Source organism: Dipodomys spectabilis, unplaced genomic scaffold (assembly GCF_019054845.1).
Source record: "Dipodomys spectabilis isolate Male_0828 unplaced genomic scaffold, ASM1905484v1 ptg000084l, whole genome shotgun sequence".
NCBI classification, from domain to species: Eukaryota; Metazoa; Chordata; class Mammalia; order Rodentia; family Heteromyidae; genus Dipodomys; species Dipodomys spectabilis.
The window spans coordinates 3,160,492-3,187,286 of NW_024870761.1; the positions used below are offsets into that span (position 1 = coordinate 3,160,492).

Sequence of the window (26,795 nt, forward strand, 5' to 3'; positions counted from 1 at the left end):
ACTTATAGAAATGGTCTATCAAGATGGCTTTTCAAGGTTGACTGTGAAAAATGTTCATTTCCAATTCAGCACCATGAAACAGATCACATCCCATGGAGCAGACTTTTGGAAGAAAGGTCCCCTTCCTTCCTTCTCTTATGATTCATCAAACCATAATATTCTGCAGTTGTGGCCAGCCTGGAGCACATTTTCCCAAGAATATTCTGTAGTGTAAAAGAGGACCAACTATGAAAATAAATGTGAAAATACTTGTCTACTACAGAGTGATTTATCTTGCTTTTATCTGTTGTTATTTTCATTACATCAAACACATGGATAAATTATATTGGGATTAGACAAGTGGCAAAAGATTAATGGAATAAACATTCAGTTTACTTTCATATATCCAATATAATGCACTTAACCCCTTATGGAAATTTAAATCCGACTGTAGAAACAATGTCAGAAATATAAAATAAGCCTCAATATGAATAATCTGGCACACATACACCATCATCTACTCAGAAATTCAGTCTCTCTTTAAATATTTATTTAGTACAAAATAATTAAATTCATTTAATTAATGAATGTGACTTTTAAGTATCATCTGAAATACTCCTCGTGTATATGATTGTATATGTTTTAGATGTCACCTAGACAGGAATTAAACATGCATGTAAAATTCAAATTTCCACAATTTAAGCTAGATTAGAGGAGTCATACCCTCCTGTATTGTGTGGTGTGAATTTTACTACAATGCTGAACCCTTCCACCCAATACCAAGAGTGAGGTGCAGTAATTTATTTTTTCATGTTAAGATGAGTGCTAAGTGTAGGATACACTTTGAATTATTACATTAATTTATTAAAATTAGTTTCATTTTTTTCTTTTCTATATCTGCAGAAAGTAAAATTATATATTAAACATTCAATATGAAGTAATCAATAATAAGTAAACTATTACTAAAATGATATACTATTAAACTGTGATTTGAATTATAGTTCTAACAAATTGTGATGTAAACAACATTTAATAGAATTATGGGTAATGTTTATTAAACTTAACATCTTGTTATTGTTTTCTAATTGTGTCATTTGTTATTCTTGATCCAAGTCATCTCTTCACCTCAATTGTTTATTTTTCTATTTTATCTGTATTGGTTTGCTGATTATGCATTTTGTTTTCCCTTTTTAGTGACTGACATGAGGCTGAAAATCTGTACGCTAGTTTATTACTTCCTACATTAAAGTCAAGTTGCTGCTCTCCACAGCTGTTATACTTTTCTTTGTATAGTACAGCATTTCCCCTAGTCCCACCGACTGTATTGCTGCTCTCATATATATATATATTTTTAATTTTATTGTCAAGGTAATGTACAGAGGGGTTATAGTTACATAATTAAGGTCATGAATTAATTTATTTTCTATCTTGTTACCCCTTCACCCATTTTTCTCCCTCTTCCCTACCAACGCACCTCCCAAGATCGTTTCCAAGCTATTGTTTTGTGAGTAACACTGTTGCATAGTTTCCCCCTTTGTCCTTTGTCTCACTATTTTTTTTCCTTCCCATTCCCCAGTTCGGATCAACATATTTACAATACGCATGGTACCAAAATCAAATACAGTGACTACAGGGGATAAATCATAGGTGGGAAAACATAAAAAAGGAAAAAAATAAATCATGTAGTACATTAAGAACAACAACAACAAAGAACATGTCTTGGAGTTCATTTCACTTAGAATCACCTTATACGGTCATATGTACATAGCTTTTGAGCTATTCTGCTCATCTACTAATATTATCCTTGATGTACACAATAATGCTCCCTATTACCCAGTAATCCTACTTCTGGGCATTTAACCAGATGGCCACAAACAAGGCCACACTAAAGCTACCAGCACAATTATGGTTATCACAGTAATATTTACCATAGCTAAGATATGGAATCAACCCTGATGCCCCTCAGTAGATGAATGGATCAAGAAAATGAGACACACAGTCACATACACACATACACATACATACTATGCTTCCATCAGAAAGAAAGATACTACCTCATTTGTAAGGAAATGAAGGTCTTGGGAAAAATCATATTAAGTGAAATAAGCCAGACTTAAAAAAACATAGTTCCCATGGTTTCCCTAATTTGACAGTTTGTTCTATGTTCAGCGTGCAACATTATTGCTATATTGTTTGTTATCATTTCTGCAAACAGGCAGGTATATTGAAAAAATTACGTTCATCTTATCCATTACTGAAAGAAGAACAACTAAAAGAGCAACCTTACTAGGAAGAACAACTCCTACTTATTTAGCTTCATTCCTATGTAAGGCCAATGTTGTCCCCTGTATTCTCATGTACATTTCAACTCTATACCTCATACTGTATATCTGTATCTTCTACATTGTGAACTAAATGCCCCAGATGTTCCACTTTGCTTTACTTAAAAAAAATTCTGTCTTAATATTTGAGGTTGGTGTGTGTGTGTGTGTGTGTGTGTGTGTGTGTGTGTGTGTGTGTGTGTGTGTATGTGAGAGTGTGTGTGTGTTTACAAAGATCAGAACACAACATTTTTCTTCATTTCCAATACATTTTTCAGGTCATTGTGAGTTGTGGCTAATGGGAGCAGTCTCTTGTTATTTTAAGGATGAAACAGAAAAAGATATTTGTGCTTGTACCACAGTTGCTTTAATAGTCTGCAGTTGAACACTGAACATTGACTTATATCTTGGCTGCTCTTGTGAATAATGTGAATAACAATGAACTACAGATTTATTTTCGAGTTACCTAGAGAGAAATAATCACATGATTGGTGGGTCACATGATATCTCAACTTTGGATTTCTTTAGAAACTTGCATACTACTTTGTACAACAAGAATACTAACCTGTTTTTTGACCAATAGTGTAGATAATTTCCTTTTCTCCACACTCTCACCAACACTATTACCTTTTCTTCAAAGGTAATAAAGGGCAGGTTTTTACTATCTGCATTGCCCTAAACTGGCCTTAGACTTAAATCCAACCTCCTAAATGCTTGGAATTACAAGCCTTTACCACCATAACTGGTTCCATTAATTTTTTGATAAGTTATAATAGTTATGAAGTTGTATCATAGTAATTTTGAATTATATTTCTCTAATGACTTCTGCTCAAAAAGCATTAAGGCAGCATAGAAGTTGTATTAAACACAACTTTGTAAACCCACAGGCAATTTTCAGGGCTTTATTGAGAACATGTCTATTCAAACCTTTTGTCCATTTTTGATCCAGTTTCTGTTAATCTCATTTTTTATCTTGCTAAATTAGATCAATTATTAATTCAAGGTAGTATAAAAGAAAAAAAATGTAGCAACTCCTAACATTTTTCAGTTTTTAATAACATGGTATTGCTTAAATCATTTTGTGTTAACAATTGACAGTATATAACTCAATTTAGTTAAACCTGTTACAAGGCTGTAGTTTATTTATTTTACATTGATTGTTCTTTCCAAAGCCTGTTTGTCTAATTTCCCTTGGTTTCTTTCAGTCTCAAGTAGCTCAGATTTCAAACTGAAGAATAAATGGAAGTAAGCAAACAAAAAAAAATACAGTTCCTCTCATCCGATGATGCCTGTATAAGAATGAGGAAAGAGTTAATCCTTTTAAGGACCTATGATGGGACAACAAAAAAATGAATTTATTCTTCTATGTCTTCTTTATCTTTGCGATGTAACTTAAATGTTGAAAAACACAATATACTGCTCAGATAATTTTATGTTTTATACGTTTTGCACATTTTCATATGGATTTCATCTCAGTCTACAACATTCTTTCATCATTCTGTCCCTGATATTTTTACACTATCAAGACATAAGATAACCAGTTTGATTTACAGCAAGAGAAGTTATCCACCTGGCTTCCTTGGAAGCAGAGCATGATCAATAGATATTACTTCTGGTTGCTAACTACATATAATGGTTTCTGTACTACTTATCACATTCTGTTTAGTATTTTAAAAAGAATGCTGGCTAAACTCAAAGCTCATTCCTAGAAGTTTATGTTAAGTATTTCACAAGTTTTATTCCCTTAATTGTTAAGATAACATTTGCTATAATGCTAATGTTATTACCATTTTAGTGTTGGGAAGAATTGTAATTAAAGGCAGTAAGTGCATGACCTAAAGACACACACAGTGAGGAAGGAAATGAGTCAAAGTTTCCAAAAATCTTTCAGCAATACACAAAAGGTAGATAAAATCTCTCCATTCTATGACACTCTCAATTCAATATTCATATTGCCCATGGTGATTGTTTTCTGTCACATTTGTCTTCAACACAGATTGTGTTGGTGACATTGGGTTATCATGCTCAGAGCTGAGCTTATACATTGAGGTCCAAAGAGAGGCAAATTTCTTCTGTCCCACAATTCCAGTATCCTTTTTAAAAAGTACTAAAATTTTAAATATCATCATCTACTTTCTTATAAGTAACCAAAAATTTAAAAAATCATAAATAATCACTCCAAAATGCTTTAAAATTGGAGATGCTAAAACATGCCCCTCTGAAGTAAATTTTCTTCTACTTTTAACGTTATTCTGAAAGTCTTTGCTGGTTTGTCAGACCTGTAATCCTAACTACTTGGGATACCTACTCAGGAGCCTGAGATCTGTGGATAACAGTTGAAACCCAATCAGGGCAAATGAAATTCATGAGATTATTTTTCAAAAATTTTAATGAACTAGCAAAGGGCCAAGAATGGAGATGTAGCTCATTTAGTAGCACACCAATCTAGAGAGAAAAGGCCTTGCAAGACTTGAAGCCCTGATTTCAAACTCTGAGCACGCCAACACACATGGAAGTGCTTAAGCACATGCGTGTGTTCACAAACATATTTATTCAAATTACCTTCATATCGGAGTTTTGCATGAATTTCTTTGCTAACGAAATTATATGAGTAAAATAAAGGAAATAAACTCTTCCATCTCAGAACATTTTTATACATTTTTATTGTAAAAATATTGCACAGAGGGGTAACAATTACATGAGCAAGGTAATGAGTACATTTCCTAACAAGCATTGTTACCTCCTCCTTTATTCTTCCCCTACCATCCCTTCCCTCCCACCTCCACAAGTCCATTAACCCCCTCCATTTCCCGGCCTCAATTGTAAAGTTCACTTTACAACATAGTGTATTGTGCATCTCATTGTTACATGGGTCAACCTGTATCCCTAGTTAAGCATTTTGGTTTTTTTTGTCCTTCCTCTCAAAAAATTAGAGGAGAGTATAAACAAGATGTAGGCACACCAACTTCAAATACAGTGAAAACAGGTGTTATAGCATGGGGGAGGAACATATAAAGAAACAAAAAAAAAAACACACTGCGCGTCATAAATATGTAAGAAAAAATAGCAAGAAAAAAAAACCACTTGTGTCCCTAACTTGGGGTTCATTTCCCTTAACACAATCTTATCTGGTCATATACACATAACTTTTGACCTTTTCTGCTTATCCCAGACATATATTAGTTATTGAAAATTAGAGAAACCATGGGACCTACGTTTCTTTGGACTTGGCTTACTTCACTTAATAATTTTTTTCCAAGTCTTTCCATTTCCTAACAAATTGGGCGATGGAATGCTTCAGAAATTTGCCTGTCATCCTTGCACAGGGGCCAGCTAATCTTCTCTGTATCATTCCAATGTTAGTGTATGTGATGCTGAATTGAGCAAAGAACATTTTTTATATATAAATTGTAATTGATTTTCTTAAACTAGACAATACAACAAAACGTAAGTTTAAAAGAATTGTCATGAAATTTTAGAACCATGTACTTCTTACATAAGTACACATTTAAGAAAAAATCAAGATTGACATGCCAAAAACAAAATAATTCCAGATATTTGTTGTTCAAGAGATGTGTAGGAGGAGGAATTCAATTATTCTATACAAGGGACCTGTCATAATGAACACTGCAGCAAGTGTTAAGGTTTGTTAAAATATTTAATGTTTTAAATATATTTAATTTTGGGAATTTGCTTATAAATGCCAAAAGTGGGACTGTTTGGCAGGTCATAATACTTTTCTATAAAGTATTTAAGATTTATGGTAGCACATAACTACTACTAAGTATGTACATTTCAGAGTTTATTGAAACCTTACTAATGAGAAGTTGCAAAGTCTTTGTGTAAAGGAGCAGAATAAAGAGTTGACGATGTTAACTACACAGTTTCTGTTAAAACTGTAGGCCTTCCTTACTTTATATCTTAGTGAGGAACAAATGATGATATAAGCCATATACAAATTATGAGATGAACTATAAATGGTAATCTTAGTGGGTGATTTAAACACTACTCATAGCCTATAAAATTCTTGTTGAACGTCATAATCTTAGCCAGTGTTAAATGTAAAGAAATATGACAATAATAAAATCTAATTTGTAGTACACTTCAAAAACTGAAAAAATGATAATTGTTTTGTTTTTTATTTTATTAATCAATATTATTTAATTATTGGTTTTCTTTATTTGTAGCATTGTTTTTCTTGTAATATAATACAACTTTTTGTAAGTTGTCATTAGGAGGTACTTTGAGAAGGGTATTTGGATGGCCACACCATTTTTATAGGTGCATGTGAATTTGTAAAGAGGGAAATTAAGAACAAAATATGTATTTAAAAAATGATCAAGTAGAGTCTGATTCAGGAGTGTTGATACATGTCCACACCTAAAATATTAGCCCTAGGCTGAAGCAGAGTTATTACAAAGTTGAAGCCAGGAAAGTGAGAGACTTTGTTTTGTTTTGTTTTGTTTTTATTTTTATTTTGTTGGACATGGGGCTTGAACTCTGGGGCCTGGGTGCTGTCCCTCAGCTCAAGGCTAGTGATACCACTTGAGCCACAGCAGCACTTCCAACTTTTTCTGCTTATGTGATGCTGCGAAAAAAAACCCAAGGCCTCATGCATGCAAGGCAGGCACTCTACCATTGAGCCACCTTCCCAGTACCTGAGAGACTGGATTTTAAAAATCATCTAAACAACATTTGCTTTCTGCTTTGGGTTATATAATGAAATATATGAGTATCTTGTTATGTTTTTGTGCATTGTCATACTTCTAAATTTATACTAACTTCACCCACTTTATCCTTGTCAAAGTCATGAAATATCTCTGAGAGTTTGCTTCTGTGAAGATTGTTTTGTATTTATAATTTCTTCTGAGTCATTTTTATTTTTTATCAAAATCACTTTATATTTCATGTTGATGAGTATTTACCCAGAGACAGGCATATAGAGGATTTAGTTTAACAAGTGAACATTAAAATTAGAGCTCAAAAATAAAAATGAGCCTTAACACATATTTTCATAGCTTTCCCCACATTCTCCCTAAAAGAAGACAATATTAAGAATGTCTGAGGGAAGCTTTTTAGCTCCAATTTTCTTGAGCTTCCTAGGTTTAGAATTCTTAAATCACAGAGACATGCTGTAATGGAAGTAAGATTTTTTGGTACACTTTTCCCTTCAGACTGTGTTTCTCGTTCTTCCCTTTTCTCAACTCCATTATTAGAGATTTTTCTCAGAGATGACACCATCTCCAACTTTTCACTCTTCCTAGCTGGACAAATGAATTTGCAGATCAAGTCTCTTAGACAGAAAGAATTTTTAAGAGCCTGAATCTAAGACACTTCTCTCATACATCATCCCTACAAAGACACAAGTACCAAAGCAGGATACATAGTTTCATTTTTTCTAGCAAGGCCAATGCATGAAGTTGCTTGCTTCTGAGTGTGTCTGTTTGTAACTCTTCCTGATGTTGCAGATTAACTTTATACCTAGTTCCATTATCAGCTACCAGGAATGGCATGTTTAGACCATCCAGGAGGTTGGCTCAACAGGGCGGCTGGATGTGTAGGATGCCTCATGAATGGCACAGAAGATCTTTGTTGGAAATACCGGGGGCAATTAAGGTATCCTACAAACACTATCTCAGCAAGGCAAAGTTTACTCCTGCAGAAGGCATCCTGTTGCATGTCCAAGTTGAATAAGCACACTGGCTAGGCAGCCCACCACTGGCTCCCATGAATTTGAGCTTTGGGATCATCTTTCATGATGGATCAAAATTTTGACCCCTTTCAAACTAGTCAAAAGCTTTAATAATCAACCAAATCAGAACACCTGGCCATATGAAAAACAACCAACTTTTACTCAGCTGGTGTTCTACTGCTAGTGCCATGTCTCTAGCCCCTAGCACTTCTCTAAAATAGCATTAGTAAGGTTTTGACTACCTTTACAAAGGCAGTGCTTATATCAGTCAAGCACTTCAAGATTTAACTTCTACAATTCTCCCATCTGATTTTGCTTTCTTTTCTTCCGAACAATAATCATTGACTTTCCTATTCAGCAGTATCCAATAAGATATTTTGATTTAAAAAAGGGTTTGATTAAGGCAGTTTTTCAGTCAGTCACTGAACAAAACCTGTTATAGAAGAGATAAAGCACCTGTGCACACATTACTAAGGAAACAATTACTAAAGAGGTAAATATTACCACCATGACTCATTGTTAAAATGCTCATTCTGTCATCAAACTAGTAAAGGGATCTGCCACCACACACAGACACACAACCTTTTTTATAAGTGACTGGGGGATTGGTCTTGGGTTTGATCTCATGCTCTGGGCATTGTGCCAGAGCAGTTTTACTCAAGGCTACCACTTTAGCCACAACTCCAGTAGTATCTTTTTTTGCACCTTCATTGGAAATAAAAGTCTCATCTTTCCTGTCTGGGTTGGCTTCAAACAAAGATCCTCAGAATTCAGCCACCTGAGCATTTAGGATTATACTCAGCATCATCTCAGTTTTTAGGTAATTTTTTTCCAGTATTCAATCCTTGTAAGTCTTTCTGTATCATTGGCCTCCAACCACCACACAGATTACCTTTGAAGTATATTTATTCTTTTATTTTTATATATTTATTGTAAAAATACTGTACAGAGGGGTTAGTTACATGAGCAAGGTAAAGCATACATTTCCTATCAAGCATTGTTACCTCCTCCTTTATATGTCCCCTACCATCCCTAACCTCCTAGCTCCAAAACTACTCCATACACTCTCCCCGACCCCCGCCTAAATTGTAAAGTTTGTTTTTCAACAGTGTCTTGTGCATCTCATTGTTACAATGGGTCAACCTGTATTCCCCTTTAAGTTTTTTCCCCTTTTCCTCCTCAATCTAGTGAACTCTATATACAAGATGGAGGGCACCAACATCAAAAACATTGGAAACAGTGGTTATGCGGTTTTGGGTGGGTGGGGGGACAGAATACAAAGAAACAAAAATCACATGGAACATTATAACTATGTTAGAAACAATAGCAAGAAATGAAAAAAGCACTTGTGCCCCTATGTTGGGGTTCATTTCACTTATCACCATCTTATCTGATCAAGTATTATATTTAGACCAAACTTTTCCCATTCAATCCTACCAGGGACTTCTAGTTACTTTTACATGGTGGCATTTCCAATAAACAAATCCTGCTGATAAATAAAAGCACATATTGGAATAATTCGATTATGAAGATCATAGGTTATGGAGATCAACAGAATAAAATTAATTTAAGCTGCTGTTTCTGGTTTCTAGCTTTAAGCTCTTTGGGAACTTTTCAGGGGCTCCTAAGTAAATATGAAATTTGTAAATATGTAGTTTGTTTTTGCAAATATGAAGTTTGAATGACCCTCTAACTAAGAAGTCTTTCCTTACTTAATTTAAGGTGTTTGAGAATGGTCAGGTGTGGATTGGCCAATGGAACCAAAGCACAGATTCCACTCCAGTTGGCCCGTAACATCTCCAATAGTAGTCTCCTGGAATACCACCAGACATTTCCCCTGGCTATGATTTGTACTTACTGCTCATCTCAAAGGGTTGGCCTTCACTACATCCAGGTAAGTTTCCAAGAAATGTCCAATTTTCCCCAGGTAGTTGACCTGGAAAGAATAGAGCTGATCAGTTTCAGGGATTTTTGAAATAGACTCTTGCTTCTGAGAAGAGTAACAAGGTGTTCCAAGTTTTCTCAGATCACATTTTGCTGACCTATCATGAATTTCATGCACATGGGGTCTGAGCTCCATGACAGCACAAATAGGACCTCTTGTGTGTCTTCCCTGCCACACAGTCATAGCAGTAGTCCTTTTGTGGACACAATCACCACAGTATTTACCTCACTTATTCAGTTTCAATTTGAATCTGGGTAGACTCAAAATTGGAATACATACACAGAGTGTCTGCTCCAAGAATGAATTTGCATCATATCCCTCTTGGTAGGAAACCCTTTAGGTGTAGCTTGCCTTTTTTTTTTTTTTTTGGTCGGTCTTGCAACTGAACACTTTTCCTGGGTGCTGTCCCTCAGCTCTTCAACTCAAAGCTAGTCCTCTACCACTTGAGCCACAACACCACTTCCAGTTTTCTGAGTGGTTTCTTGGTGATAAGAGTATCACAGAATTTACCTGCCTTGCCTAGCTTTGAATGACCGTCTTCAGATCTTAGGCTTCAGAGTAGCTAGGATTACAGGCGTGAGCCACCAGTGCCCATATTTTTTTTTCTTTTTTTCTTTTCTTTGTTCTTGGATTTGTTGGTTGTGAGGCCTGAAATCTGGGCCTGGACACTGTCCCTCAGCTCTTCAGCTCGTGGATAGCTTTCTACCACTTGAGCCACAGTGCTTTTTCTGCTTACATGGTGCTGAGGTGTCGAAGCCAGGGGTTCATGCATGCAAGGCAAGCTCTCTACCGCTAAACCACCTTCCCAGCTCTTCGTGTGAGTTTTTAGTTAACTCACTTGCCAATGTTCAAACCTTCTAAGATCTTTGTGCAGTGGCTGGGAAGGTGGTTCAGTGGTAGAGTGTGTGCCTTGCATGACTGAGGCCCTGGGTTTGATTCCTCAGCACCACATAAGCTAAAAAGAAAAAAAGCCGGAAGTGGCTTGTGGCTCAAGTGGTAGAGCGCTAGCCTTGAGCTGAAGGGTTGAGGGACAGTGCCCAAGCCCAGAGTTTAGGCCCCACGACCGGAAACCCCCTCCCCGAAAAAAAAGTTCTTTGTGCAACTTTTGTCTCCAATCACCACAGAAGCTCTTACCTTGTCAGATAATGTTTCTACAGCTAATTTTCCCATGCCATCCTACTATAGCATTTAGTTTATGGATTAAAAAAAAATTTTAGTATAAATAACAAACCTCTTTTGATTTTATTCTACTCTATATTTTATTTTTGCCAGTCCTGGAGCTCCCTAAACTTCTTCTGCTCAAGGCTAGCACTCTACCAGTTGAACTACAGTGCCATTTCCAGCCTTTTCTGTTTATGTGGTTCCGAGGAATAAAACCCAGGGCTTCATGCCCACAAAGCCATATTCCCAACCCCCAAAATATTTTATTTATACTAATCATAAGAATAAAACTGATTCATAAGGTGCTTTCTGGTTTCAAGCTTTGAACTTTTTGGAAACTTTGTCAGCGGGGATCCTGAAAAGCACCTAAATAATTAGGAAACACGAATGACCCTCTAGGGAAGGGGTCTCTCCTAACTAGTATAAAATGTTTGAGAATGGACAAGTGCATGAAATGCTAGGGTGAAAGGGATGGCCAATTGAACCAAAGTACGGGTTCTACTCTAGTTGGCCAGGAAGGTCTACAACACTGGTCCTCCACAATACCATTAGATATCTCCCCTGACTATATTTAGTGATTACTGCTCATCTCTTCAAGGTTTTGATTCCACTGCATCTTGATAAGTTTCCCAGAAATGCCAATTACCCCTCCCCGTACCTAGAGAAGCAAGGGATATAGTTGGCTTGGGAAGATAGGATTTTTGTCTTAGATCCATACTCTTGTGAACAGCATCAGCAGGGTCTTACAAGTTTCCCCAGGCCGTGTTTGAATGACATATCATGCACTCCATGCCCTTGAGGATCTGAGATTCATCATAGTAGGAAGTGGACCACTTGTTTTTCTGGTTTCTGTGCCACAGAATCTTAAGAGTAATGGTGGGCAGAATATTTAACCCATTTCACCAAAGCATTATTTTCTTTGTCATAGGACTCGAGCTGAAGGGCTCAGGGATAGCACCCAGGCCCAGAGTTCAAGGCAAAAGCCCTACGACTTGAGCCACAGCACCACTTCTAACTGTTGGTGGTTAATTGGAGGTAAGAATCTCAAGAACTCTCCTGCCTGGGCTGGCTTTGAACTCTAATTCTCATATCCTGAGTAGTGCAAGCCACTGGCACCTGGTTTTTGACTTGAAGTTTAAGTCTACCCAGAGAGTCTGCTTTTGAAACTAAGGTTCAATTCCATACATCCTTGGATCAGCTGGAGGATCAATCCAGGCTTCAGAGTCAAAGTGGGCAGCTGAGGGAGTTTAGTGAGTAGGACTTTTTTGAGATCCTCTTTCAAGATTTAAAACACACAAATGCAAGCACATATTCATAACAAGTTTTTGTTTGGACACGTGCACATTATGGAGCTCCATAATGAAAATCATCCATTATATAATAGTGTTCTCAGACCTTTGTCAACATTCTCCCTATGGATTATCAGAAGCAGGTCCTTAGATCATTTTTCTTAGGTTCCTTAGGCCTAGAATTCTTATTTCCCCATTTTAGCAGGTCTGTTGTGATTTCAGTTTTTGATGCATGTAAAACTCCCTATTGTAAGTTTCTTGTGCATCCTTTTCATATTTAACTCTCCCGTTACTGAAGATTTCTCCAGCTCCCACATTTTTATTCTTGGGCCAGGGAATGAAAACACACATCGAGACTCAAGTTCTCTTTGTGCCTAAGACACACTCAGCCCCTAAATATCCCCAACCAACCAGGTAGTATGCTCTACTCCAATTTTTCCTCTCATGGCTGATGTATGAGATTACTTTTTATTGAGGTGCTTCCTTGGCCCTTTCCTGAAATTGCTGATACACTTTGCATCCTTTGCCACAACGGATGGTGTTTAACCCAACCTTGAGCTATCTCAACAAGTCAGGATGTGTCTCCTCCTGAGGGTCTCCCTACATCCCCCTTGCATAACATGGATCCTGGACTAGTCCCCCATTGTTGGGAATACTCCCCTACTGTAACCCAATATCCCAAGAAAGACCACCAGGTCGAAAGGAACTTAGCATGGCAAAGTTTATTTCTGTTAAAGGGGATGTTATTGACAGGAAGCAACCACTCTGAGTGGGAAGTCTGCCCAGGTTATACCCCTAATGAGTTACTACTTCTGTTATTGATCACAAGTTGTGTTCACAATCTTGCTCTATTGGCTCTTTTGCAGCTCAGCTGGTTATTTTGAAAGGGGTTAACAATTTCAGAGCAATCCACTAAACCAGGACAACCAGGCCAGAAATTGTTAGAAAATTCTTACTCAGCTTGTGCTTTATGAGTTAAACTATTCTTCAAGTCCCTAGAATGATTTTAGTAACAGGATATACTTTCGTTATATAGCTTTTTGGAAGATGATTAGGCTTAGTCAATGCTTTCCCTCAATCCATCATTTTCAGAGAAAAATATTATTCTAACTCCTACACAGTCCATTCCCAGACAGAATTTATTATAAGCAGCTCCCTTTTTGGAATGGAGGCTTATGAGCTTCCAGGTGAAAACACCTTATTCGCATATTGCCTTGGTTCCCTTTGGCAACTCGCCTCTGCAAGTGGTTATGAAACTAAAAGTTATGTGTCGCTGCTTCATTATACTTGTGCTCCTACCGCTAAAGAAAGAGGAAAGACTGCTCTCTGAAAGCATGTAACTATGGACTTAAGCATGCTTACTGAACCCTGAGCACAGAGCACAGATTGAGCTGCAGCATTTTCAGAGCCATAGATGAATCAGTCAGATACCAGCTGCTTGGCTGACCACAGGGCACACTTCTGATGCCACATTTCTGAGGCGAAGCAGTTCTAAGCTGTGAAGACACTATGGCAAGAAGAAGCCTGAGGGGGAATTCTTGGTGGGAAGGAGAAGGTGAAAGTTTGGAAGTAAGTTTTAGAAACTGCGAGCCACTTTCTGAATTGCTTGAGGCAGCGAGCAGATCATCATATTTTCTAGCCCTCTAGATGCAGAGTATGAGAACACTTCCCACATCTCACACTCAATCCCACCTGCCTAGCAATCTTCAATTCCCTCTTATAGGAGTTAGGCAAATTTTAAGAAAGCAAAATTCAGCGAACCTGATCTAGCTTGTGAAGAAAACATATCCTCTGGCTTTAGAATAGATCAATTTCTATCTCAGAATAAGAGGAAGAAAAGAAACCACATTCTACAGACTTTAACACCTTAAACATGCTAGTTTGCTGCATTAATTTTCATTTATTAGATTCATGCAAGAAAAAAGGAAGAAATCTGAGAATTTCTGGAGCCTTTGCTTGCCTAATATCAGGTTCTTGTTGTTTTTTTATTTGTTTGTTTCCTTTTTTTCCTAATACTTTAGAGATTCTAGTTGAAAAATTTTGAAAATGCAGACATTAGCCTGGTTCAGATTAATCTGAAACCACAGCACCTAACTTATCAAATTCTAATCTAAATCTAGTCTCAAAGCTGAAGGTCAATGCTTCCCTGCCCTCAACATCTTCAGAATAACAGTATTGTCTATGTCTCGGGTTTGTTTTCTTTAAAGAATTGGAGAGCAGAACAGGTTTTAAAGCAGTTTTTCTTCAAAATGAAAAAAGAGCAGTGCAACAGTCTCTACCTCAAAGCAAAAACAGAGCAGTGAAACAGACTCCCCAGCGTAAAGAGGGACATATTGTCTCATAATTGGTTTCCTAGTCTCAGAACATAAGTATGGAATTTTTCCTTATTGGATGCCCCATCTCAGAGCACAAGCACAGAAAACACTTTTGATTGGATGGGAAGTATAGGGGCACTCCCCAGACCATATTCAGAAAAAGTGTGTTAGCACTTAAAGCTTCATGGGAAAAGGGTGTGTATTTTTTGCTGCACCATTCATCCCCACCACGTTGGAGCCAGTTCCAACCATTACCTTTTATCCATAACTACCCATATGAGGTGGTTTAACTCCCTCTGAGTGGCACATAAGCACTTGTTACTCACAGGGCACTGTACATTGTGATGTCCCATCAACAATATGGATAAATTGGATATCTAAATTGCTGTTTTGAAGAAGCAAAGCCCTCTGACTTAAACTTGCACACTTAACTTAAAATTTATTTTCTTTTTTCAATTCTATTAGCATTACCTACTTAAATAAGTGGATTTTTTCATTTTGATATATCCACATAGGCATACAATGTACCATGATTATGCTCAACCCCTTCATAATTCTCTCCCAGGTTTTATTAATCATTTTAAGAATATAACATAGTAGTAATAAGTGCATTTACAATATTGTACAATCTCAATGTCCACACTCTTTACATCCTCTAAGATTCAAATTCTTTATTTATTAAAACAATTTTCCACTCTCCTCTGCTTCAAGGTATACATCAAGTATGATTTTGTTTCCTTTCTCTATCAATTAGACTGTTCTATGTAACTACTAATGTAAGTATAATCATGTAATATTTGATCTTTTTATGACTGGCTTATTTCACTTAACAGTGTTCCAAAGAGTCATCCATAATATAGTATATGTCACATAATTCTTTTTTTGTGGTGGGGGGGGTCCAGTCGTGGGGCCTGAATTCTGGGCCTGGGCCCTGTCCCTCAGCTCTTCAGCTCAAGGTTAGCACTCTACCACTTGAGCCACAATGCCACTTCTGGCTTTTTTCTTTTTGCTTTTGTGGTCCTAAAGAATCGAACCCAGAGCCTCATGAATGAAAGGCAAGCGCTCTACCACTGAGCCACCTTCCCAGCCCCATAATTCTTTTTGAAGTTGAAATAATATACCACTGTATGTATAAACCACATTTGCTTTAACTATTCATTTGTTGATGGCCACTGGATTGCCTCCATGTTTTGAGTATTATACAAAATGAATATGAGTACAAGATCTGTTCCAGACCTTGCTTTTAGATGTTTAGAGTGTATGCCCAGAATTGTAGTCACTGGATCACATGAAAACTCTCTTTTCTTTCTTTTCTTTTAAATTTTTGTGTCATGGAGCTTGACCTCAGGGCCAAGTCACTGTCCCTGAACTTTTCCTCAAGGCTAAAGTTCTACCACTTTAAACGACAGATCCTCTTCTAGTTTTCTGCCCAGGCTGTGTATGAACCGTGATCCTTGCATTTCAGCCTCCTGTCCTGAGTGGTTAGGATTATAGGTATGAATAATCCTGTTTTTAATTGTTTGAAAAGATGCCATTCTGTTTCCCATAGAACTGTTCCAATTTTACCACACTTTTGTCAATATTGTTACTTTATTTTTTTGTAGTTATCCTACCTAATTCATATGAAGTAGTTATTTTCTTCATTATTTTGACTTACACTTTAGTGGTGATTAATAATGTTAAACACCTTCTTCGTGGGCTTGTTAACAGTTTGTCTTCTCTGGAGAAACATCTGAGTTCTTTGCACATTGTAAAATCAGGTTGTGTGTCATTGCAATGATGTTTTTTATATATTCTTTATTTTTCTTTTTTTGGTTCCGGTCGTGGGGCCTGAACTCTGGGCCTGGGCGCTGTCCCTCAGCTCTTCAGCTCAAGGCTAGCGATCTACCACTTGAGCCACAGTGCCACTTCCTGCTTTTCTTCCTTTTTGCTTATGTGGTGCTGAGGAATTGAACCCAGGGCCTCATGCATGCGAGGCAAGCGCTTTACCACTGAGCCACCTTCCCAGCCCCGTTTTTTATATATTCTTGATGTGAACCACTTATCAAATATATACTTGCAATAACTTTATCCCATTCTGTGTTGCTTTTTTGGACACTGTTGATTGCAACCTTTGGTGCATCCTGATTTATGTTTTCCAACAATGAATGACCCTTCATTGATGTTAATTTCCAGTATGTCTTCTGGTCCTGTAACTATGAACCATCATATTGATTTGAACTCCTGTTATGGTAACAGTGAAGTAAAGCTACATAATTACGCTCTGGTCACCTATCTACTGCCACTTTTGAATATCTCTCCCTTAGCTTTTCGTAAAGGCCTTGGGACATATCCACAGCTTATTTGGTCCTTAAAAACCTGTAGAAAGTTACAGGCCTTAAATTTAGTTAGTTTTAATGGAAATACGTGACTTCCAATTTCTTTTTGTACATATTTGATTGTAAGAATACTGTACAAAGGGGTTACAGTTACATGTCAAGGTAATGAGTACATTTCCTATCAAGCATCTTTGCCTCCTCCCGGCAAATAAGATGAATATTGAGAGCTTCCTAATATAGAAGCACACCAAAACTCTTGGTATGTATTTTTCTTCATATGAGTATTTAGAATTGTGTGAAGCTAGAGATTTAACCTACTTACAAGTTAATAATGAACTTGTCACACTTTAATGGATGCTAGACGATTTATGATGCTCTTGGGTCAGAGACAAAAAGGTCTTAATTTTTACAGTAATAGTGAAAGCCAGTGAGATATGTGTGTATGTGTATATTTACAAATTTCACGTGTACCTCTCATCCCTCAGTGCCACTGAGTGAAGTAAAGATAGCCATGTGAAGCTTATACAAACAATGGGTTCTGAGTTTGAGCAACTGCTATCTTTATAATGAGCAATAGTCATGCCTGAACTTTACTCTGGAGGATGACAATAGCTTAGAAAAAGCTTGCAAATATACTACGGAATATAGAGCAGCTAGTGTTCACTTGAAGATATGCAAACACTTGAGACTCCCATGGAATTGTTCTTTTTCTTTTGTTTCTTGAATGTTCCTGGCTACCAAGACAAATACATATTTTTCCTAATAAAGGCATAACTCCCCTTAAAAATGAGGCATGACAATTTGTTGAGAATACTTACTATTTTTCTAACCCTAAGGTCTCAATCCTATCTAGAGTACAATTTAACAAAAGAAATTGATGGAATTCAAATTTAACACATTTAGAAGCTTTTCTCTTAGAGCCATTTCTTAATGTAGGTGTGGAAGAAATTAAGGGAAAAAAATAGGCCCACAAATATATATTATGAAGATATTCTATGTATTTTAGCAGTAATAAAGGATTACATTTCTGTTTTTTAGTGTGTGAGTATTTACAGAGTATGTACAAAGTGCCAACGTTTATGCCAGGGTCTATCATGGAATAGAACATAGCAAAATTTCTCTATATAGTTTGTATATTTATAGAATTCACCTGTATGACTTCTCTCCCATTTTGATAAACAGATCACCTGTTTGATTGAAATTCAATCATTATTTTTCTACCTACAGGATTCCACACACTTTGCTGTCTACTAAATATAGAAAATATTCATGCATAACCCTCGTCTTCAAGGAGCAATTCTCAGTATCCCAAGTAGCTTATGTTTATCTCCCACCCCTTTCCTCCCAGCTGTCAATCTAGGTGAGTGATGGCTCAATTCTATAAGACAGGAAAGCTCAGATAATTCATAGGCATTCAGTTAATTTCTAATGGAAACTTCTTCACTTGGATTATATTTTATCATCATCTTTGTGAGAACTTCAGCTTCCTTATTTGGAACCTGAGCTGTTCAGATAACAGTGAGTAGATGAATCTTATGATTTAAAATTTCATTTAACTGAAATTGGAAGAATTAATTTTTCAGAAACTATTCACATTTGAGATTCATTAATCGCATATAGCCAGTGGATAGTGTGTTAGACAATGCATATATAGAATATTTCCATTATCACATATGTTTCTGTTAGAACTGTTTTAGAGCATGTTTTTGCTTGTTAAGGCATGGTCCATGTTCATAAACTATATATGCTCTGTAGGTGGTACTCAGACTGAAGATCCAACCAGAAAGGCTAGACACCTATGAAGTTAAGGTATAGGTATAAATTGTTCTACATAGGCACACTTATTTGTGAGGAGGAAGAGGATCAAACAGTCAACGTCAGCAGAATCAACCTTCTCAACTCCAGGAAAGAATAGGTAAAAATTTTAGCAGTTCTTTGCAGCTTTGCTTCTGTGAATGAAATTGACTGTGGTATTCTCAATGGTGATTTTGTTAGAAAATATAAATGTTTAATTATCACATTAGCTCAGTGAAGAATTAGGGTTTGTGCTTTGTAAATGTAATTTGGTATTTATATGTGACATTTCAATTTCTCCTGGTATCAACACACCACAAATAGCTTTATATTGTTGTTTCTTTCATTAATTTTGTTGTTCTTACAGCAGGCATTTTAGAAATTAGTGGAAAAGTTAAGACTTTCTTGTGTTTTGCAATCACATTATTTCTCCATAATCTTAATAAAAAATGAGAATCCAATAAATATGTGAAGAAATTGAATCTCCAATCACCTGTTCACTTTCATTAATTACTGGACCAAAGGGAACTGGCTCCCCAGAATCTCACCTTCAGAATTCAAGAATGAGGTGGGAGAAGACAAGGAAAGAGAGACATAATAATGTGAACTGAAGTTACTGTGCTGTCACAATGAACACTTGTTCTCATGCAATCCTTTTGAATTCCACAGTTAGCTTTTTTGTGGTTTTTATTAGTATGACAAAGATGACTGATTTCCCAGATTTATAGTTGGAAGTGTGTGGGACACATTCCTTTATCTATGGAATCTTCCTTTGGGTCTCAGTGCCTTTTCCATCCTTGTCGCAAGTATGTATTTCTACAAATGAAGACGTTGCTTCATCATTTGTCTTTAAATGATTCAATTATGTGGATTTTGGAGGTTGTGTGATTTGCTGTAAAAGGAAGGTATTATGGGTAGGACCCTTTGGTCCATGTTGTTGTTGTTGCTGGTGGTGGTCGTGGGCCTTGAACTCTGGACCTGGGCGCTGTCACTCATCTATTCAGCTCAAGGCTAGATCTCTACCACTTGAGCCATAGCGCCACTTCTGGTTTTCTGGTGGTTTATTGGAGATAAGAGTCACATGGACTTTTCCTGCCCAGGCTGGCTTTGAACCACGATCCTCATTTCAGCTTCCTGAGTAGCTACAATTATAAAATGTGCCAACAGCACTGGGCTTGAATCAGTATTCTTAGTACAAAGAAAAAATACAAGTGATTTGGAACCAAGCTGTAGAAGGCTGCTTTTTGGCTTCAGAAGAGAGCTGGCTGGTATCTTAGGAATAGATAGATTTAGGAAAAATTGAACATATAAGTCCACATGGAAGGCCACAAAACATTTTAGTGAAGTTCCAAAAATGATAAGGACATGAATTGCAATAACTAGCTTGGTAATAAGGGACATGTTTGGGAGTTCGGTCTCTATTGTTACTGTTGTAAATGTACAATGTCATTTTATTCATTTTTGTTGTTGTTGTTTCCTCAGTATGTTCTTTTTTTGCGGTAGGGGGTCCATTCGTGGGGCCTGAACTCTGGGCCTGGGCGCTGTCCCTCAGCTGTTCAGCTCAAGGCTAGAAGTCTACCACTTGAGCCACAGTGCCACTTCTGGCTTTTTTCTTACGTGGTGTTGAGGAATCGAACCCAGGGCCTCGAGCATGCAAGGCAAGTGCTCTACCACTGAGCCACCTTCCCAGCCCTCCTTAGTATGTTCTTTCCCCTATGGAATATCCTCTGTTGTCACTGTACTTGATTTTGATACCCTGCATCTTGTGTATACATGTCTAATCTGGGGAGGGTAAAGGGAATTACAAAACGCTGAAACAAGGACACAGGATGACCCATTGCAACACAGATACCAATAAGACTTTATTGGAAATGAACCTTACTACTTCATGCTGCAAAGAATGGGGAGAAAGGAAGGTGGGAGCTGGGGGATGGAAGGGTTAGTGGCACAACAACAAGGAAGGAAAGAGGTAATAATGATCAACAGGCAATGTGCTCATTGCCTTACTCATGTAACAGTAACCCCTCTGTACAACATTTTAACAATAAAATAAAATAAAGTAAAATCAATAAAGGACACGTTTGGCAAATAAAGTAAAATGTTAACTTAAAAGAAAAATGAAAATAATAATAACATATATATATATGTATATTCATATAAATGCATACATATATAGGTATTTGTGTATGAACACATATAAGTATGAATATATGAATATGCATATAGTGTGCATACATATACATTTATTTAAAGAGACTTGAATAAGAAATATATTAATGTCTATGAAAAACTTTAACCATCCTGCCTATGAAAAGCTTTAACTATCCTAAATATGTCTAAAAAAAATCCAAATACATATCTTTATAATAATATACCAAAATCCAAAAAATATATGTCAAAATCATACCATACCTATACATTGCATACATATAGAGATTAGTGGAAATAGAAAAAACAATAGAATAGCAGTGCATAACCAAGATGTAGAAATTGGAATCCTTATATATTGGTGCTTGACAGTTAAAGTGATATAGTCAATTTGTTAAACATACTGGCAATCTAAGATATTACACATAGAGTTGCCTCTATGATGCAGCATTTTGAATCATAATTTCATATACAAAATATATTTCAACATATGTCCAACAAAACACATGTACAATTATATACATAAGCAAACCTTTTATAGGGCTAGGAAGGTGGCTCAGTGGTAGAGTGCTTGCCTTGCATTCATGAGGCCCTGTGTTCTATTCCTTAGCACCACATAAGCAAAAGAAAAAAGTTGGAAGTGGAGCTGTGGCTCAAGTGGTAGAGCGCTAGACTTGAGCTGAAGAGCTGAGGGACAGCACCCAGGCCCAGAGTTCAGGCCCCACGACCATACCCCTCCCCCCAAAAAAGAAAACTTTTATAATAACATATAATAAAATATTGAAATTCCCATTGAGGGTATTATAGAATTATACACACACATACAAATCAATATGGTATATCCCTGGGAAAAATTTATATGGCCTTGGTTCGGAAACTAATTTTACTTGGGAGGAATGGATAAAATAAACTTCAATTTTTAATTATATGAGCTTTTTAAAATGGACACAGCCGTAGTGGTAGACTATGAAGTAATGGTTGGTAAAGTGGAGCGTAGGTTGAAATGATCACAGGAAGTGACTAATAATAGATATTGGAGTACTTTGAGAGGGTAGTGATGAAAAAATGTTCTAGAACTGAAGGTGATATTCATAGTCCAACTCTTTAACATTCTATTAATCATTGTACTTTATCGAAGAATTACAGATTGCATTTGCATTAACCTTAAGAAAAATTTTAGAATAGTAATGGGTGAATCTGAGTGATAATTTAGAATTTAAAGTTACAGAATTCTATAATGCACACGTTTAATATGTTGATGAATAAGACTTTCAATAAAATATGATCTGTGATATATCCTCTGAGTGACTGTATATGACACTGCAAGTCAATGAGTACTCTACAAAATTATGTAAATTGAGGAATGAGATAGGATTGAAAAGAATGAGGGATAATGATCATCCAGCTTTGTATTGAGCTGGGAATGTGGCTTAGTGGTAGTCTTAGGGGAATACTGTGAAGCCCTGGGTTTGATTCCTCACTTCTACATTAACAAAATAAAGCTGGAATTGGCACTGTGACAGAAGTCGTAAAGTGCCAGTGTGAGGAAAAGAAGTTCGTGGACATTGCCAAGGCCCTGAGTTCAAGCCCCAGGACTGGTCAAAAAGAAAACGATGCATTGTATTAAGATAGCACTAACGGCTCATGCCTGTAATCCTAGATACTCAGGAGGCTGAGGATTGAGGTTTAAGCCAGCCCAGGTAGGAAAGTCTGTGAGATTCTTATCCCCAATTAAATGTCAAAAAATCTGAAAGTACTGCTTTGCCTCAAGTGATAGAGTTCTAGTGTTCATCGAATGGAGGTCATGCACAGCGCTCAGACCCAGAGTTCAAACCTCAGAAGAGAAGAAAAAAAACAAAATAACTCACTATACACTATTCATAAACTGCATGGTCAATCAGATACTCCCATGCAACCAATTAAAGTCAATTAAAAATATGATTAAAATAGAATACAAGTCATTTTGTGGACCAAACATAGATAGAATACAAAGGTTGTTTACAGGGACAGAGTAAATTTTATCTCTTATTTAGAGTTGAAATTTGTTCTTCAGTCTTCTTAAATCATTTATGAAATTGACAATATTGCCAATTATAGGTCAATTTCCATGAGGAACAGTTTGAATTCTTCTGTCTTTTCATAGCAAACCATAGAGGTGAATTTTTTGCCTCTTGTTGAAGTATATCTGTTATTTAAAAGTAGATTTGTCCTAATATAATATTGATTTAATAAATCATTTCATTAGGGTGATGTTAGATTTTTTTCCAGTAAATCCTATCCCTTATAATAAATGAGAGCATGCTGTGTCAGTCTTCTATTAATATGACAAAATATTTTATAAAATTAATTAATAAGGGGGAAAGATTTACCTTGGCATCTGATTTTATACACTTCAGTTTATGTTTCTTATCCTCATTGCTTTGGGTTGGAGGTGGCACAGAATACAATGTCAGGAACATGTGATGGAGTATGTGTATTCATGGAAGACAGAAAGTAAAGAAGAGGAGGAATAGGAGTGGGAGAGAGAGAAAGAGGAGGAGGGGAAGAAGGAGAAGGAGAAGGAAAAGGAGAAGGAGACAGAGAAGGAAAAGAAGGAAGAGGAGGAAAGACTTTGATCTTGACATCGTCTTTGATCACAAGTTCTCAGTGACCATACCTCTACAACTGTGCGCACTTGAAAAGATTCACAACCTATTTATGGCAACATAGTGAAAGCTAATTATTAATCCCAATCCTTTATGATTTCAGATTTAATTTCTAGAATGGTGGGTAGATATTTCTATACAAGTGTGATAACTTCTGTTCCTAAATATTTACTTGAATTAAACAGATAAGCTATTTGGCATGGAGTTGGTTTGGTTATACCACTGTTGGAGAGATGAATGAAATATTTTGAATGCAAATACAGTTCATTTAACAGATAAAGAAGCTTCAAGAGATTTCATTTTGTGACCTGCAAAAATGACTATTTCATTCAACTTATAGTCACTCAAACTTTTCATAATTTTATGGCATTTTCATTGAAGTATTTTGTCGTCTATAGCGAGGTTCATTCTTTCTAGTGAAGGAAAAATGAATGCTATCACGATCATTTATTTCTTAATTATTCTATAGAAAGTAGGTATAATATGAATTTCCTACCATTCAAAAATAAGTTATATTAAAGTCTATAGGAATAATTGGAAAAGTCATGGAAAATCTTGCTTTGTTATCTCATATTAAGATTGATTCAATTTCTAAAAAATCACTGTTGACATAAAATATATGAAATTCAATTTTTGTCTGAAATGACTTGATACTCAAACATGAGAAATACATGACCAGTAACTATGATTTCTGTATACTCAAAATTGTGGTAGAGAGCTTGCCTTGCATGCATGAGGCCCTGAGTTCAATTTCTCAGCACCACATAAGCAAAAAGAAAAAAGCCGGAAGTGGCACTGTGGCTCAAGTGGTAGAGCGCTAGCCTTGAGCTGAAGAGCTGAGGGGCAGCGCTCAGGCCCCAGAGCTCAGGCCCCATGCCTGGACCCCCCCCAAAAATGGTGCAATATTATTCTTAATGATTGATGAATAAAATTTGATTATGTATGTATATATACATAAATACTTGTAAATAGGAATCAATAAAATTATATATATATATATACATATATATATATAATTCATATACACACAGGAACACAATTCTTGATCCCTTATTGCAATGAGAGGCATCTGGGCTGATTCCATATGTTGGCTACAGAAAATAATGCAACAATGAACATGATTGTTCTGGCAGCTTCAGTGTGGTCGTGTTTCTGCTCTATTGGATAAATGCCAATAAGTGGAATTGCTGTATCATAGGGAGCTTTCTATTCATTTTTGTGAGCAACCTCCATAGTGTTTTCCAAAGCCGTTGAACAAGATTACATTTCCACCAATATAATAGAGTTTCCTTTGGACCACATCCCTATCAGTATCTGGGATTGTTCATTTTTTCATAATGGCATTGTAACAGGGATGAGAAGAATCTCAGTGTTGTTTGGATTTGCATTTCTTTCATGGAGAGAGATATGTCTATTTGTCATTGTCACTTTTCTACTATGAAGTTCTCCTTAAGTCATTATCCCATACATTAATTGGGCTCTTGTTTATTTGAGGGTTTATTTGATCTGTAAATATGGGTTAGTTATGTAAACCCTTGTCTAGTGCTTAGTTAGTAAAAATCTTCTTCCATTCTGTTCTCTTTCTATATACCCTGCTAACTTTTTTCTTTGCCATGAAGAAACTCTTCAGTATGATGCAACTCTATTCACCCAGAAAAAATGATATTATACCATTCATAAGGAAATGGAAATACTTGGAAAAAACCTATATTAAGTGAAGAAAATCAGACTCAAAAAATATAAGTTGCCCGATTTCCCTCATTTGTTGTATTAGAATGTGCCTTTAATTCTACAACTTAAAACACAGTTGGATGTTAAAAGAGAAAACATTACATTAGGACATGATAAATTACATGGGATTCTAAACATTTATACAGTGAGATCAAAGGAGGATGCCATTTGGAGAGGATCACAAAGGCTCAATAGCTATATGAATATTATCATATGAAATAATGTTCATCAAATTGATCTCCAAGAATTGATAATGAGAGGTTTTTATTATTTTGCTTTTTCCATCTGAATTTGGATGCTGTTTTTTTTGTTTCAATTTCTGCACCTTTGGTCTTATATGCAAGTTTGTAAAGGGCAAGGGGAAACACAGAAATGGTGGGACAAAGGGTGAACAAATGTAGCAGTGCCACTCAATAGACACTACCTTGTAAATGAACTATACAACATATGGGGGAGGGAGGTTGAAAGGGACAAACTAGGAGAATATGAGGGAAGAGGTGACACTGTTGAAAAAGAAATACGCTCATCATTTGACTTATGTAATTGGATCCCTTCTATACATCATCTTTACAAATTAAAAATGGACCTCATAAACAGGCAAGAGTAGTTATATTAATTAGTTAAGATTGGCTTTAAATTAAAATTGGTATAAAAGTAAAAAGAGACTAAAAAGGACATTAAATATTGATGAAGGAAAGTCTCCACCAGGAGGATATGACAATGCTAAATATCAATGCCCTGAATCCTAGATCTCTCAAATTCATCAGACAAATACTACTTGTCCTAAAAATATGCATACATCCAAACGCATTGTTGGTTGCTTGAACACGTCATTCTTACCTCTGGACAGGCCATCCAGGTCAAAATCTAGCAAAAAATCAAAACCAAATACCTGGTTTGACAAGCTATACTTAACAGCTCATGGAACGTTCTCCAAAATAGATTATATCTTAGATCACAAAGAAAATCTGTGAAAATTCAAAAATAAAAATGAAATTACTCCTCGTATCATATCAGACCACAATGAGACCAAATTAGATCTCAACATCAAAAGGCATCACAAAAAATTCTGAAACTCACAGAGACTCAATAACACATTGCTAAATCATCAGGGAGTCAATGAAGACCTATGGAGGGAAGTTCCAACGTTTATGGAATTCAGTAGAAGTGAACAGCCAAAATACTACCTCCTCTTGGACACAAGAACACAGGCAATACTCAGGAAAATTTATAGCTTTGACTATGTACATCAACAAATTATAACAATCTTAAATCAGCACTAATAATGCACCACTAGGTCCTTGAAAAACAGGAACAAGCCAATTCAAAAACTGGTAAATAGAAATCATACAAATTAGATTAAAGAAATTTAATCTACTAGCTACTAGTAGTTAGAAGTCAATTATGATTGGATGTTTTTCTGAGACTGTTACATTAATGTTGTAAGTAACACAATT

General features: G+C 36.2%; 1 non-coding gene across 1 annotated transcript; it reads right to left on the reverse strand.

The window, feature by feature from the left end:
- Positions 1-5,575: 5,575 nt before the first annotated feature.
- Positions 5,576-5,687, reverse strand: LOC122111033. The gene has a single exon (XR_006147980.1). It is a non-coding gene; the product is annotated as a U6 spliceosomal RNA (small nuclear RNA).
- Positions 5,688-26,795: the final 21,108 nt, after the last annotated feature.